Below are 13788 nucleotides of genomic sequence, written 5' to 3' on the forward strand. Positions count from 1 at the left end.
GGTCTAAGGAAATGATACTTGACATTAGAAAAGCTTTAGCATACGAACTACATGATCTTGTGCTAGGCTTAGGATTGGGTCTTGTCCATCACATCATTCTCCTAATGATGTGATCCCGTTATCAATGACATCCAATGTCCATGGCCAGGAAACTGTAACCATCTATTGATCAACGAGCTAGTCAACTAGAGGCTTACTAGGGACATGGTGTTGTCTATGTATCCACACATGTATCTGAGTTTCCTATCAATACAATTCTAGCATGGATAATAAACAATTATCATGAACAAGGAAATATAATAATAATCAATTTATTATTGCCTCTAGGGCATATTTCCAACAGTCTCCCACTTGCACTAGAGTCAATAATCCAGTTCACATCGATATGTGATTAACACTCAAGGTCACATCCCCATGTGACTAACACCCAAAGAGTTTACTAGAGTCAATAATCTAGTTCACATGACCATGTGATTAACACTCGATGAGTTCTGGGTTTGATCATGTTATGCTTGTGAGAGATGTTATAGTCAACGGGTCTGAATCTTTCAGATCCGTGTGTGCTTTACAAATCTCTATGTCATCTCCTAGATGCAGCTACCACGTTCTATTTGGAGCTATTCCAAATAACTGTTCTACTATACGAATCCAGTCTACTACTCAGAATAATCTGGATTAGTGTCAAAGTTTGCATCGGCGTAACCCTTTACGACGAACTCTTTTACCACCTCCATAATCGAGAAAATTCCTTAGTCCACTAGTTACTAAGGATAACTTTGACCGCTGTCCTGTGATCCATTCTTGGATCACTCTTGTACCCCTTGACTGACTCATGGCAAGGCACACTTCAGGTGCGGCACACAGCATAGCATACTGTAGAGAGCCTATGACAAAAGCATAGGGACGACCTTCGTCCTTCCTCTTTCTTCTGCCGTGGTCGAGCTTTAAGTCTTAACTTCATACCTTACAACTCAGGCAAGAACTCCTTCTTTGACTGATCCATCTTGAACACCTTCAAGATCATGTCAAGGTATGTGCTCATTTGAAAGTACCATTAAGCGTTTTGATCTGTCCTTATAGATCTTGATGCTCAATGTTCAAGTAGCTTAATCCAGGCTTTCCATTGAAAAACACTTTCCAAATAACCCTATATGCTTTCCAGAAATTCTACGTCACTTCTGATCAACAATATGTTAACAACATATACTCATCAGAAATTCTATAGTGCTCCCACTCACTTCTTTGGAAATACAAGTTTCTCATAAACTTTGTATACACCCAAAATCTTTGATCATCTCATCAAAGCATACATTCCAACTCCGAGATGCTTACTCCAGTCCTTAGAAGGATTGCTGGAGCTTTGCATACTTGTTAGCATCTTTCAGGATTGACAAAACCTTCTGGTTGTATCACATACAACCTTTCCTCAAAAAAAACGTCGAGGAAACAATGTTTTGATATCCTATCTGCAAGATTTCATAAATAATGCAGTAATCGCTAATATAATTCCAACAGACTCTTAGCATCGCTACGAGTGAGAAAGTCTCATCATAGTCAACTCCTTGAACTTGTCGAAAAACATCTTAACGACAAGTCGAGCTTTCTTAATGGTGATACTTACCATCATTGTCCGTCTTCCTTTTAAAATCCATATGTACCTAACAGCCTTACGACCATAAAGTAGTTCTTCCAAAGTCTACACTTTGTTTTCATATATGGATCCTCTCTCGGATTATATGGCCTCGAGCCATTTTGGAATCCAGGCCCACCATCGCTTCTCCATAGCTCGTAGGTTCATTGTTGTCAAGCAACATGACTTCCAAGACAGGATTACGTACCACTCTGAAGTAGTACGCATCCTTGTCATCCTACGAGGTTTGGTAGTGACTTGATCTGAAGTTTTATGATCACTATCATAAGCTTCCACTTCAATTGGTGTAGGTGCCACAGGAACAACTTCCTGTGCCCTGCCACACACTAGTTGAAGAGACGGTTCAATAACCTCCTCAAGTCTCCACCATCCTCCCACTCAATTCTTTCGAGAGAAACTTTTCCTTGAGGAAGGACCCGATTCTAGAAACAATCCCTTATTGCTTTCGAATCTGAGACAGGAGGTATACCCAACTGTTTTGGGTGTCCTATGAAGATGCATTTATCTGCTTTGGGTTCGAGCTTATCAGCCTGAAACTTTTCACATAAGCGTCGCAGCCCTAAACTTTTAAGGAATGACAGCTTAGGTTTCTCTAAACCATAGTTCATACGGTGTCATCTCATCGGAATTACGTGGTGCCCTTTTTAAAGTGAATGTGGTTGTCTCTAATGCCTAACCCATAAACTATCGTGGTAATTCGATAAGAGACATCATGGTATGCATCATATCCAATTGGGTGCAGTTATGATGTTCGGACACACCATCATACTATGGTGTTCCAGGCTGTATTAGTTGTGAAACAATTTCCACAATGTCTTAATTCTGTGCCAAACTCGTAATTCAGATATTTATCTCTATGATCATATCATAGATCTTTTATCCTCTTGTCACGACGATCTTTCAACTTCACCCTGAAATTACTTGAACCTTTCAGTAATTCAGACTCGTGATTCATCAAGTAAATATACTCAACATCTACTCAAATCATCTATGAAGTAAGAACATAACGATATCCACTACACGCCTCAGCACTCATTGGACTGCACACATCAAAATGTATTACTTCCAACAAGTTGCTTTCTAGTTCCATTTTACTGAAATTGAGGCTTTCAGTCATCTTGTCCATGTGGTATGATTTGAATGTCTCAAGTGATTCAAAATCAAGTGAGTCCAAACGGTCCATTTGCATGGAGTTTCTTCATGCATATACACCAATAGACATGGTTCGCATGTCTCAAACTTTTCAAAACCGAGTGAGCCCAAAGATCCATCAACATGGAGCTTCTTCATGCGTTTTATACCGATATGACTTACGTGGTAGTGCCACAAGTAGGTGGTACTATCATTACTATCTTATATCTTTTGGCATGAACATGTGTATCACTACGATCGAGATTCAATAAACCATTCATTTTAGGTGCAAGACCATTGAAGGTATTATTCAAATAAACAGAGTAACCATTATTCTCCTTAAATAAATAACCGTATTGCGATAGACATAATCCAATCATGTCTATGCTCAATGCAAACACCAATCTCGATGGTAGAGGGAGCGTGCGATGCTTGATTACATCAAGCTTGGAAAAACTTCCAACACATATTGCCAGCTCACCTTTAGCTAGTCTCCGTTTACTCCGCAGCCTTTTATTTCGAGTTTACTAACATTTAGCAACCGAACCGGTATCTAATACCATGGTGCTACTAGGAGTACTAGTAAAGTACACATTAACACAATGTATATCCAATATACTTCTATCGACCTTGCCAGCCTTCTCATCTACCAAGTATCTAGGGTAATTCTGCTCCAGTGGCTGTTCCTCTTATTACAGAAGCACTTAGTCTCGGGTTTGGGTTCAACCTTGGGTTTCTTCACTAGAGCAGCAGCTGAATTGCCGTTTCATGAAGTATCCCTTCTTGCCCTTGCCCTTCTTGAAACTAGTGGTTTCACCAACCATCAACAATTGATGCTCCTTCTTGATTTCTACTTTTATGGTGTCAAACATCGCGAATATCTCAAGGATCATCATATATGTCCCTGATATATTATAGTTCATCACGAAGCTCTAGCAGCTTGGTGGTAATGACTTCGGAGAAACATCACTATCTCATCTGGAAGATCAACTCCCACTCGATTCAAATGATTGTTGTACTCAGACAATCTGAGCACAAGCTCAACAATTGAGCTTTTCTCCCTTAGTTTGCAGGCTAAGAAAATCGTCGGAGGTCTTATACCTCTTGACGTGGGCACGAGCCTGAAATCCCAATTTCAGCCCTCGAAACATCTCATATGTTTCGCAACGTTTCAAAACGTCTTCGGTGCCTCAACTCTAAACCGTTTAACTGAACTATCAGGTAGTTATCAAAATGTGTATGTCAAATGTTCGCGACATCCACAGACAACGTTCGAGGTTCAGCACACTGAGCGGTGCATTAAGGACACAAGCCTTCTATGAAGCAATGAGGACAATCCTCAGTTTACGGACCTAGTCCGCATAATTGCTACTATCAACTTTCAACTATTTTTTCTCTAGGAACATATCTAAATAGTAGAACTAAAGCGCGAGCTACGACATAATTTGCAAAATCCTTTTGACTATGTTCAGGATAAACAAGTTCATCTTATGAACTCCCACTCAGATAGACATCCCTCTAGTCATCTAAGTGATTACATGATCTGAGTCAACTAGGCCGTGTCCGATCATCACGTGAGACGGACTAGTCAACATCGGTGAACATCTTCATGTTGATCGTATCTACCATACGACTCATGCTCAACCTTTCGGTCTCTTGTGTTCCGAGGCCATGTCTGTACATGCTAGGCTCGTCAAGTCAACCTAAGTGTTTCGCGTGTGTAAATCTGGCTTACACCCGTTGTTTGTGAACGTAAGAATCTATCACACCCGATCATCACGTGGTGCTTCGAAACGACGAACTTCCGCAACGGTGCACAGTTAGGGGGAACACTTTCTTGAAATTTTAATGAGGGATCATCTTATTTACTACCGTCGTTCTAAGCAAATAAGATGTATAAACATGATAAACATCACATGCAATCAAATAATAGTGACATGATATGGCCAATATCATATAGCTCCTTTGATCTCCATCTTGGGGCTCCATGATCATCTTGTCACCGGCATGACACCATGATCTCCATCATCATGAACTCCATCATCGTGTCTTCATGAAGTTGTCTCGCCAACTATTACTTCTACTACTACAGCTAACGGTTAGCAATAAAAGTAAAGTAATTACATGGCGTTGTTCAATGACACGCAGGTCATATAATAAATAAAGACAACTCCTATGGCTCCTGCCGGTTGCCATACTCATCGACATGCAAGTCGTGATTCCTATTACAAGAACATGATCAATCTCATACATCACATATCATTCATCACATTCTTCTTGGCCATATCACATCACATAGCATACCCTGCAAAAACAAGTTAGACGTCCTCTAATTGTTGTTTGCATGTTTTACGTGGCTGCTATGGGTTTCTAGCAAGAACGTTTCTTACCTACGCAAAAACCACAACGTGATATGCCAATTGCTATTTACCCTTCATAAGGACTCTTTTCATCGAATCCGATCCGACTAAAGTGGGAGAGACAGACACCCACTAGCCACCTTATGCAACTAGTGCATGTCAGTCGGTGGAACCAGTCTCACGTAAGAGTACGTGTAAGGTCGGTCCGGGCCGCTTCATCCCACGATGTCGCCGAATCAAGATAAGACTAGTAACGGCAAGTAAATTGACAAAATCAACGCCCACAACTGCTTTGTGTTCTACTCGTGCATAGAATCTACGCAATAGACCTAGCTCATGATGCCACTGTTGGGGAACGTAGCAGAAATTCAAAATTTTCCTACGTGTCACCAAGATCTATCTATGGAGAAACCAGCAACGAGGGGAAGGAGAGTGCATCTACATACCCTTGTAGATCGCTAAGCGGAAGCGTTCAAGAGAACGGGGTTGAAGGAGTCGTACTCATCGTGATCCAAATCACCGGAGATCCTAGTGCCGAACGGACGGCACCTCCGCGTTCAATACACGTACAGCCCGACGACGTCTCCCATGCCTTGATCCAGCAAGGAGAGAGGGAGAGGTTGAGGAAGACTCCATCCAGCAGCAGCACAACGGCGTGGTGGTGATGGAGGAGCGTGGTGATCCAGCAGGGCTTCGCCAGGCACTACGAGATATGAGGAGAAAGAGAGGTAGGGCTGCACCAACAGGGAGAGGAACTCGTGTGTATTGGGCAGCCCATACCTCAACTATATATAGGGGAAGGGGAGGGGCTGCGCCCCCACCTAGGGTTCCCTCCCTAGGGGTGGCGGCAGCCCCTTAGATCCCATCTAGGGGCGGCCAAGGGGAGGGGAGAGGGGGAGGCGCACCAAGGTGGGCCTTAGGGCCCATCTGCCCTAGGGTTTGCCCCCTTCCCCTCTTCCTTGCGCCTTGGGCCTTGGTGGGGGGCGCACCAGCCCACCTGGGGCTGGTCCCCTCCCACACTTGGTCCATGCAGCCCTCCGGGGCTTGTGGCCCCACTTGGTGGACCCCCGGGACCCTCCCGGTGGTCCCGGTACGTTACCGATAAAACCCGAAACTTTTTCGGTGACCAAAACAGGACTTCCCATATATAAATCTTTACCTCCGGACCATTCCGGAACTCCTCGTGACGTCCGGGGTCTCATCCGGGACTCCGAACAACATTCGGTAACCACATACAAACTTCCTTTATAACCCTAGCGTCATCGAACCTTAAGTGTGTAGACCCTACGGGTTCGGGAGACATGCAGACATGACCGAGATGACTCTCCGGTCAGTAACCAACAGCGGGATCTGGATACCCATGTTGGCTCCCACATGTTCCACGATGATCTCATCAGATGAACCACGATGTCAAGGACTTAATCAATCCCGTATGCAATTACCTTTGTCCATCGGTACGATACTTGCCCGAGATTCGATCGTCGGTATCCCGATACCTTGTTCAATCTCGTTACCGGCAAGTCTCTTTACTCGTTCCGTAACACATCATCCCGTGATCAACTCCTTGGTCACATTGTGCACATTATGATGATGTCCTACCGAGTGGGCCCAGAGATACCTATCCGTTTACACGGAGTGACAAATCCCAGTCTCGATTCGTGCCAACCCAACAGACACTTTCGGAGATACCTGTAGTGTACCTTTATAGCCACCTAGTTACGTTGTGACGTTTGGCACACCCAAAGCACTCCTACGGTACCCGGGAGTTGCACAATCTCATGGTCTAAGGAAATGATACTTGACATTAGAAAAGCTTTAGCATACGAACTACATGATCTTGTGCTAGGCTTAGGATTGGGTCTTGTCCATCACATCATTCTCCTAATGATGTGATCCCGTTATCAATGACATCCAATGTCCATGGTCAGGAAACTGTAACCATCTATTGATCAACGAGCTAGTCAACTAGAGGCTTACTAGGGACATGGTGTTGTCTATGTATCCACACATGTATCTGAGTTTCCTATCAATACAATTCTAGCATGGATAATAAACAATTATCATGAACAAGGAAATATAATAATAATCAATTTATTATTGCCTCTAGGGCATATTTCCAACAGTAACTTAAGCCAACTGCATAATGACCTTCATATGGTTTCGCCATTGTTTTTTCTCCCGTTGTGCTTGCGTGTTCAATCTTGTTATTATTGCATCTTGTGGTCTACTCTGATAGGTCATGTTTGTTTGTAGGGTGACAGTTTATACATCTAGGGAACTAGGGCAATTTGGACATGTGATATTTCCTCGAGTAAGCAAACTTCTTTTGTATGGCCCAGCATGATGATCAACACCCATCTGGTTTTATATGGTGCCACTTTTGTTGTATACAACAAGCAACTATTCATTTTGTGTGCCTTGCAACAACATCATAATCTCATTAAACCTGCAATAGATCACACATTCAGTACATTTCAATTTCTAATTAGTCTAGACCGTGAAGTATCTGTTTTTTTAACATAACAGGGTTATCTGATCATATAATCTGTCACAAGTAGTAAGGGTGGGTACATGAGCAAATTTTCCCAGATGGCAAGATATCTATACAAATTATGGAACTTGAATCTGAACATTGGAGAAGTGGACAGTGGACGAGACTACCACTGTTATATATAATTATAGTGATATTCAAAGCTATTTTTTTGTCTTAATGTAAAGTTTATCGCAGACAGACATCCACCCAGAAACACACACATGAGAAATGACACACACACTTCCTTTTGGATTTGCCGGTTCTATGTTACCTCAGGAGCACAAAACTTGAGTAATTATAGCAAAACAATTCAAGGATGAGACTACGAACCAACCTGTGGGTGGATGGTTAGAGGTACTGTGGTATCTCCAGCCCATCAGGGTTCAAATCCTGGTGCTCGCATTTATTCCTGGATTTATTTCAAGATTTCCGGTTATGCGCATTCAGTGGGAGGAGACGTTCCCGTCGACGACGAGGTGCCTACGGACTTCGTAAATTTCAAAATGATATGCCGGCTCAGTCTTTCGGAGGTGCTCATAGGGGTAGGGTGTGCGTGTGTGCGTTCATAGGGGTAAGTGTGTGCGCGTGTATATGAGCGCTTGTGTTTGTACTGATGTTCAAAAAAAATTGAAGGACGAGACTACTGGACAGTGCAGAATACCTCTTTATTCCCATATAAAGGACACATATTCCTTGCGACTGTCTTTTCATATACCATGATATGTTCCAATTTGCCAAAGAGTTGGCAAGGTACCGGCCCAAAATCAAGTGCATTATGAGCACCCCTATTCCTAGCTGCCAATCTGGATCTTAATAATTAATGCCCATACCTTGTTAGACCAAAAGAAGCAATACTTCCATTGATAGACTAAACGACTCATAGCATGTGGACTAATGGACATGTCTTTTAATCCAAGGCATGGAGAACTCGGTACATGTCGAGGAAGAGGAACATAATGCCGGAGGAAGGCAATAACAAGTATCAGCTCAAGGAGTTCTTGATGGAGACGATTGGCCAGATCTTACTTGTAGCTTTTTTTGTGGGAAAGTCTTTGACTCCACATTATTGGGCTAAGTTATGTTCGCATCTCCGTTTTGGATTAAATCAATTGAACCTACTGAAAAAAAATCCTTTGGGAGTGTGACATTAGCAGGCGCGACAATAACAATGATGGGATGCTCACTGGAGATGAGGTCAAAAAGGTGAATACGCCAATGATGCATAGATATATGTATGAATTGTACATGTACACACAAAACATACTATGACAAGTATCTCATGCCAAGCTTTAGTTTCGGTAAGAGGTTTTGTTGCCCTCGTAGCAACGCATGGCCATTTAACTAGGTGTAATCCAAAATAAATAAATTAAAAGCCCGCAGCAATGCACGGGCGTTCTACTAGTATTCAATGTTTGGGAGTTCAGGAGCTTGATTTGACATTTCCCATATGGTGCAATGCACCTCTCCTGCATCGTACGCAGTAGCAGGTAGCGGTACTACCGTACTGGACTACTAGACAGTTCATTGGATTGGGTTAATATTTGATTTGGCGTCGCATCCTACGATTAATATTTTATCTTCGCAAACATCTAATAGGTAAGGATGGACCCTTCCTCGCAACTCCAAGGTAGAACATTTCAACCTGGGGAAAAGGTATGTTTTTTCACGTGTTTTGAGAATTTGCCCATGCCGGCTGCTGCGTTTGAGAATTTGCTCCAGGCCATCAATTTCACGTGTTCCATGATAGTAACGTGGACCACACCATGGCTAGACATAGAGGATAACCATCTGTAACACAATACATATCCGTACATGACATCAGAGGAATACACATACATGTGGTAAGACAGCCAAGCCGCTAGCGTGACACACATAGACCCATTTTAAATTGTGTGTGTGAACCGTCACGGCAATCTATCCATACAAATGGGATATCTGAACAACAGAGCACACAGTTACCATGGCCGTGGAGTTGAAGAACTCACAGCAACAGGGAAGCCAACCACTCACATCCACCGATACCCAACCACAGGCACTAAAACCACACATCACATGGACCACTCTACCTGGCTCTCCGTATGGTAGATGCGCCACCACACAAGCACCAAAGAGTATTGCACCAATGACTCTACACCTTCGGCAAATAACTCGACAATTATATACAAATGGAGCATACATAAAGTCATTACAAAAAAGTTCATATACACATGATAGCGCAAGATCCACTACTCACGTCACTTTAGTGTTGGAGTTGCTCTAGATCATGGTCCTATCTTGTCATTGTTGGTGTTGCTCTAGATCATGTATCCACATGGAGGCATATGAAAAAGCATCCTTCAACTTGTTGAACATCTCGTAGCTAAAGTCGTCCATATTGACACCATGCACATTGCATAAAAAATATTGGAATGGTAGATGTCATGCTCTCTTCGTTCGTGGGGCAACTGGACACCATGAAATATACGATGCCCGGGCTCAATATTGTAGTTTGTCCAAGAAAGATCCATTTTGAACTGAGCCACACTGGACACATGTGATTGGTCATTAAAGCCAGCCCCATGGATAGAAAGGCCGAGGGACGTAACAGACATATGAAGAAGTGCATAACAAGGAACACCGTCGTGTCTCACATGAGAGATGCCAACATGTAATCCTAGGATAGACATTGGAAAACAGTAGCATTTGACATGTCCGGAGTATCTCCAGCAGTAGCTCGCATTTTAAAGCCCCAAAAGTCAAATGGGCACCACCCCGATTTTCTGAGGCCCCAAAAGTGCCTCCAACTCCAGCAATATCCCCCCGATTTCTTAGTTGCTATTTTCCATTTTGTACTCGGTGTCAAGGGACCGAGCTGTAATTGGCTCATTATTTATTTTCCTTCTCCTTTTATCTTCTATCAGCGCACTGCTGTGCGCCACATGGATCCTTGCCCCGCCGCACAACCCACTAGCTTGTGGTTTGCCATCGCAGAGGTGCGCAACGAGGCTGAACTGCCTTCCTGCAGGCGGGTTCGACGCCGATTTCAGACAACACGAGGCGGGGCAAGGGGGGTCTCTGCTCGGTGAGGCTAGAGGGTGGACGCTGGCGGTGTGGAGGTGAACAAGGAGAGGCCCAAGTTTCCGTAGGATGATGGACGTGTGTGGGGTAGGGGGAGGGGGGAGTGGTCTCGAGGACGTGATGACGATACGCTGCCGGTTTAGCTATGATTTTGGTTGCATGAATAAGGTTGCAGCTGAAGACAGCAGTCATATTGATTTGTGGGCGTTGCCGCATAAAGTCCAAGGTCAGAAAAGCCTTGAAAAAAGAGTGAAGCTAATCAAGATTGTTATTACAGAAAGTGAAATAACTTGGCTGGCCCCCGCAAATTTTTTATATTTTTTTGAGTTGGCCATAAGAAGAATCTTGGGATGAGAAATGATGCCTCAAACTTTTAGCTTGCATTTGGAGACTGATTGCCTCTGATATCTTCGTGTTTTCAAGCTAATGGTGGTAGCGAAGTAGCATTGTTTTCTGTTGATTTTGCTGACTTTGTCCAAACTGCAGGCAGTTTCCAACGACAGGGGTCCTCCCACTAGTTTCAGCTAAGCCTGCATGCTAGTTTTCCCTTCGATGCCACCCATTCTACGGTGCAGATGCTATCAGAGTAAAGAGTGTGTTTTTTTGTCATGAGCTGTCGGATGGTCATATGGGCACCAAATTTTGCAGACACGTAAGAAATTTGGTCATAATCAATGCCACAAAATTTCAGATTTTTATTTTAGTTTTAACAGATTTTTCAATTGTACTATTTACAGGGTACCATAGAGCTCAATCGTCCCACTAAAATTGAAAATTCTGTCTGTATCTGACTGTATCTATACTGATCTGTACCCGCAAAAAAAAAACCACACTGATCTGACTGTATCTATACTTCAATCGACACCACCGTATACAGATTGCAGAACCGCAAACCAACAGTTCTTCCTCTTCAGAGCTCAGCACACAATGTATTCATTGGTCTGAGCTTGGCTGATCACTTCGATTCCACCTGTTTTCACTAATTTCACTCGATCCCAGTACAAATTAATGGCGCGGTTGTCGTCTTCTCTCCTCTCGTCCACAAAGCTTTGCTCGCCATGCAGCAACGCCGCCTGCTCCGTGCTCGGCCTTTTTCATGTTGTAGCTTGTAGTCCCTTCTTTTATGCACAATCCAATGCTCGACAAAAAATAAGTTCCCCTTACTCTAGTTGCGCTTCCAACTAACAGAGTATCCGTTCAATGCTATCACACATCGATCACAGATCTATGTGAAAGTGAACAACTCACTTGTTAGGTGCCACGCATAAGAGTTCTCTGAACTCAACATCATTGCTCTTTGTTGACTATCTGTCCGAATCTTGAAGGAATTTCACCGGGGCTTACATTTATTTTGAGTCATATTTGTAGTTGTCTTGCCACATGTCTGATCACCAGAGGCATGTCAGTATCCATGTCGTGCATGCCGCTATTATCTCGTCGAGCCTCTGATGTCCTAGTTCGTCGATTTTGGAAATATATCGATTTTGAAACAATTCTTTCATTTCGAAGAAAAATTCACTAATCTTAAAAAGGTCATTGATTTTCAAAAAAATCACTGATTTGAAAAGAGTTCATTGATTTTGAAAAAAATATTAAAAGTTCACGAATTTTGTGAAAAAAGTTCATGCATTTAGAAAAAACACGATTTTGGACGAAGTTTCAGATTAGCAAAAAGTCTATGCATTTAAAATAAAATAAGAAAGAAAAAATAACAAGAAATAAAAAGGAATAAGAAAATGAAGAAAAGGAAAAAATCATCCAGTAACCGACCAGCGAACCAGAAAAACCGGCACGGACCAAAGAAATAAGAAAAGGAGAAAAAGAAGCAAACTTACAGAAGCCATACGTTGTTCAAGTTGATTGCGGTTGTTCTTTCTGAATGCAGACGTCTTGAGTTTGAATTACTTTGCCGCAACCTATTCTTTGGTTTTTAACTGAAAAAGAGAAAAACAAAATGCCCTCCCTCACAGCCTCTCCCCTAAAGCCCAAAGCCCAAGCACACCGCCTAAAGCCCAAGTACTGGGGCAGGCCCAGTAATACGGCGAGAGCGTGCACATCTCCTCCCCGAAGGCAATGCTCTTTAACAACAACAAAAAGCAGGCATCACTCTATTTTCTTTCTTCTTCTTTCTTTCAATTTATTTTACTTTATGTTCGCTTGTCTCTACTAGTATGCATGCACGGGCAACACACGTAGCACAATGTAAACAAAATTATCATATGTTTTAAAAATAATAATATTAATAATGTATATTGTTGTAAGAAAATAAATGTAGCTCGGAGTAAAAAATTAGTGAACATATTTGTCATCAACCATGCAGGGGCGGAGCCAGGATTTAGGCATAGGGGGGGCCAGACGGCATGAAGCCAGCAAATATTGTGCCTCACATACTACCTAATAATTTATATTCACGTATCATTCTCATTTAACTTTGCCTGGGAACATAAGTTTATTTTTTGGCTGCCGGAGCATGTGTAGCAAATAGCTAATATTGGTCAATAATTCCACTTAAACGCCAAGAAGACGAATTTGATTATCAAACTACTCTGAAATACGACATGAGATGTCGTGCTATTAAACATTGTCATATGGGAATTTAAGATATACGAACAAGAATAATCATGCATTATCACTTGGTTCGCTTTTAACTTGCATTTACATAGGTTTGAATGAGAAATCATCACTGGTTGTATTAGAAAAAAATATTGTTTAGTTAGCAAAAACAGATCAATATTGCTAGAACACATACCTGGAAAACCAAATCCACCCCTCCTTATCCCCTTTGCCACTAGGTTTAAGTACATTGGATAGTCATCGTTGGCAGGCATATGCGACAACCATAACTGTATATGAATGCTCAACCAAACATTGACGAGTCTGAGCTTTCGAACTATTTCAGGTGCTTTAACCTAGCGCTGCAACGCATCACAGATCACACAACAAAATAACTTAATCAGATGTAGAAGTTCAATACAATACAAGATTAGAATTGAAAGAGATTAGTAGGTGGTGTGATGTGTTAACCTCGGCAAGTTCGTTGGCTAGCATGAAGAATT

The sequence above is a fragment of the Triticum urartu genome, chromosome 2A (assembly GCF_056163025.1).
Source record: "Triticum urartu cultivar PI428250 chromosome 2A, HENAU_Tu73, whole genome shotgun sequence".
Classification (NCBI taxonomy): domain Eukaryota; kingdom Viridiplantae; phylum Streptophyta; class Magnoliopsida; order Poales; family Poaceae; genus Triticum; species Triticum urartu.